The sequence below is a fragment of the Numida meleagris genome, chromosome 3, assembly GCF_002078875.1.
Source record: "Numida meleagris isolate 19003 breed g44 Domestic line chromosome 3, NumMel1.0, whole genome shotgun sequence".
Lineage (NCBI taxonomy): Eukaryota > Metazoa > Chordata > Aves > Galliformes > Numididae > Numida > Numida meleagris.
Window position 1 is genome coordinate 4,156,035 of NC_034411.1, and position 4,175 is coordinate 4,160,209.

The window sequence follows — 4,175 nt, forward strand, 5'->3', positions numbered from 1 at the left end:
ACTTGTTCAAGTTTAAAGGAAAATTGTTGAGATGCTTTTGTATTAGCTTTGCTTGGATTCTGGCAGGCAACATGTTAGGAGGCAGTGGGTTCGTTTCTCACTGAACAGATGTTACAGTCCCATCGGCCTTCCTCTTTAGAAAAGGCAAATCCAAGTTTGTCTTGTGCAGTATTACTGCTGGCTTTGAAACTTGCAGCACGTTCAGTTAATGGGGGGGCCACGTGTTTCCCATATAGCTGGATTTGGGCTTTGGCATGAAACACAGTTATTTGCAGTTGCCTTCTTTGGAACAGCAACAACTTACCTGTTAAGAGAGCTTCATGAAGATTTTGTGCTTTCTGATAAACATCTGACATAGCATCTGTTCCATAGCTTTCAGCAGGCCACTGATGAGATGATACACTAATACTGGAGTTATGATGTTTCATTTCTCGAATTTCATTCTGTTAAAGACAGTGTTTCAATTAAGAGAATGTAAATGTATTACATAGGTATTTGCAGAAAACCTAAGGAATGATCCCTACTCTTCTGCTATTTAAAAGCATGTTTAAGGTCTGAGAAAAAAAATCAAGAGTTAACTGCTGGAATAATTCAAGATCTGCCCATACTGTACAAAACTCCAAGACTGTTCTCTAAAGCCAGAAAAAGCCCAGAACCAAGAGGATGATAGCCAAGTTGATGAAAACAGGACTCTTTCTGTTAGCACAGTCCTTAGAAAGGCTCCCTCCGCTTCTCTGAGTCCCCAGTCAGAGTTTTTAGGGAACAAGTTTTACTCTCACACTCAATTTCAGCAGACGTTTAGAGTAGAGATTTTCACTGAGTTATGCAGTAGTCCAGTAAAAATCTCAGTCCAATGCTAGGATCACCAGGTACCTACCATAACAAAAAGATCAACTGTTCTGCAATGAATATAGTGACAAAGTTGTTTACCTTTAAAGTTTCCACTTGCTGACATAGCATTTGAAGTAAAAACTGGGCATCTTCTGCCCACTGAGGGAGAGTTTTAAAAGAGAGAAAAAAAAAGAGTTTATTGAACTGTGAGTTGTTACTCAAACATAACGCTTCCCTGAAATAACATGGCTGATATACCTTCTAGCTGTCAGTTGTTGAGAACAATAACTTTTTTGGTAATGGAATGGAATGTTTTACTTCTGAATCTGCAGCTTGAGAGATATTTCTGGAGGAAAGATCTTCCTCTTCATTCTCTTCAAGTTCTCCAAGTTCCTGGATCACTGCGTTCAGCATTCCCTTTACAGTTTCAATAAACACTGGCAGCTAGAAAATTAATTGAAATGCAAGTCATGATTGCAATTCTTCCTCAGAGCAGGAGGCTGCATTCTGAACGCTGGTAGAACAGTTCACAAGGCTATCATTACAGAAAGATAGAAATGTGGTTTTGTTTTGTTCCTTGTTTTTTTTTTTTCTTCTTTTTTTTTTTTTTTTTCCAGGAAAGCCCCACATCTTTTAAAATTAATGTAAGCGGACAATTCACACAAGCATTAACTCTACTTGGAAACTATCAACCTCACGAAGAAGATAGTGGGAAAAGGCTATTTGTTTACATAAAAGTTGTCATCTGCAGGAGTCAAAACATTTCATGTTCTGGTATGTTAAGGAAGTTTCCCAAAATATATCAACCCACTGGAGTTAGGCAAGTTATTCGTCTTGAGGGAACAAGTAAGTTTTCACTTGCCATAAAACAAAGTCTGCAAACGGTTTCACTTTGAAACAGTAAGCTACACCACTGCACCTCTTCAAACAAGCTGAGTAAGAGTTACTTACTTTGTCAGTTACTGACAGATCTGAGGAGCTTTCATCAATGATCTTCATTAGGTAGTGCTTCCTTTTAAGAAGACAGGTTTTGTGTTCTTCTTGTTCTTCTGGCAACATATCATCATTCTCAGTCTCCTCTGCCTTTCTTTGGCAAAGCTAAGCAACAGTATTTAGATTAATAAGAATCAGTTGGAATGCAGGTAACAAAAAAGCATTTAGGGTAATGCAAGTTAGGAACTTACCTCAGCAAGATTCCAGTATGAAACCACATTCTTCATAGCTTCAAATGCTAGGAAAGTATCATCAGTTCTACCTTCAACTGCATGCAACATGGCAAATGCTATACGTGCCTCTTCTTCATAATCTGCAACCTGAAAGACCTATAACCAAAGGAAAAGACAAGTCATACCTAACATACATGTGGATACTTGGAACAGCTAGTGCATGTCAACATCTGTGAAGCAGTCAGGTAGGAGGAGGTTAATGACATTACTAATTTTCCTCTAATACAAGAAAATACTTTTTCAAGAAAGTTGGTGCTGAGGGAGTTCGGTGTCGTCCAAGCAGATACAGTTTTACAACTAAGGAAAGTTCTCAGAAAAGATTTCTCCCCCTTTATCAGACACATTCTGATACTACCAAATCTCATTGTTAGCAGTCTTACAGTAACAAAATCATTGAGTGGCACAATGCAAAAAAAAGAAAACAAACCAAAATAAAACAAACAAACAAAAAAACAACAAAAAAGCCCAATGTAAATGTAAGTGTCTTATTTTCAGCTGGGACAGAACTGTTTTCTTCAACGTGTGTGGTGTGATGAGATATTTTGGTTCTAGGAGAAAAGCAATGTTGATAACACACCAAAGTTTATAGTTCCTGCTAAGCATGTTGTAGAGAGCCAAGGCCATTCTCAGCAAAGAGTCCAAGGAGTTGTGAGGGAAAAGAATTAGGACAGCTGACTTAAACTGGCCAAAGGGATATTCCGTACCATACTTCTGGGTTAATCCACAACTGTAAGCTTGTATATCAGCATATAACCCTCCTTAGACTAGTCTTGGATCAATCAGTCTGCACCTGAATGTCCACATTATGGAAATGTTTGAAGAGAGGATCAGTCGGTTCAGGAATACTTTTGTTCTTTTTGATGGTTTCCAAACTAATCCGAATTTTCTTCCAGTAATAGACACTTCGTCCCATGTATTTCTTCTGGTCACAGAAAGGTGTCAGGCTAGTGCCCTGTTGAAGAAAAGAAATAGAAGCTATCTCAACAAATTCAAATCAAATGTTATTAATGCTTATGCTTCTCTGGTGTAGTTGATTTCTTAAAAAATTTTAAGAATTTTTCTCTGACATTTGTGATAAATTTAAGGAGGTCTCTAGAGTTACCTAAAGTAACATACAGGGAGAAAATAACACTACAGTTCATTGTAATGTTAAGTGGTAGTCAGGGAGAGAGTACTTGATAGGTTGACTAGAGAAACTAGCTTACCTGACAAAGTTAACAGCAGTTCTCAATAATACATTCTTATCTGATTTTGTTCACTTTGTGTTTTTAGTTTACAAAAGGAGAGAAAAAAACAGATTGTACATATGTAAAAATACTCTTAGCTTACTGTTTTTTGCAGGCTTCTTGCCCAGTGTGTAATTAAGGCAGGTCGAAGGCCATGCTTTTCCAGCACTCGCAGAGTACTTAATCCATGCTGTACAAGAAACTTCAGTTTTGTCACTGATTCTGCTCTGAATATCAGAAGAAACATTCCTCAGTTAGCATTTTCTCTTTTTCGTCTATTCACATGTCATTTGTTTGATGAATATAACAAGTAGCTTTGCTTCTAACCTAGTTCCTGTTTAGAAATGCTATACTAGAAACATAAAGCCCATTTTTAGAAAGCTCTTACGTGTCTCAAACCCCTACTGCAACAAAACTTTCACATCCAAAATAGTCCAACAAAGCAAACTAGTTTTACACAGTCTATGGGAATCAGTTCAGAAGCTGTCCAAAGGCTTGGTTCAAATATTTCCAAACTGAAGAAGTCTTACATTGTTTTTTTCTGCATAAGAGTACGAACAGCATCCCACCAGGATCATTGCTTCTCAGTATAGTACTGTTTGCACAGCAGCAATGGTAAGAAAGGAGGCTGGTGTGTTTCACTGTGAGTATTAAACTCCTCTTGCAATTCTAAGTTGCTAATGAATACTACCCCGAGTAGAAACACCTGTTTTTGTAAAAATAAATCAACAAAAAAATTAGGTACTGAAAAAGAAAAAAAGAAAAGAGAAGAATAAAAGAGAAGAAAAGAAAAGAAAGGAGAAGAAAGGAAAAGAAAGGAAAAGAAAAAAGAAAAAAGAAAAGAAAAGAAAAGAAAAGAAAAGAAAAGAAAAGAAAAGAAAAGAAAAGAAAA

The 4,175-nt window shown here is 37.0% G+C and overlaps 1 pseudogene; it reads right to left on the reverse strand.

Annotated features, from left to right (window-relative positions):
• Positions 2,833-4,175, reverse strand: part of LOC110395605 — a 6,987-nt pseudogene continuing 5,644 nt past the window's right edge.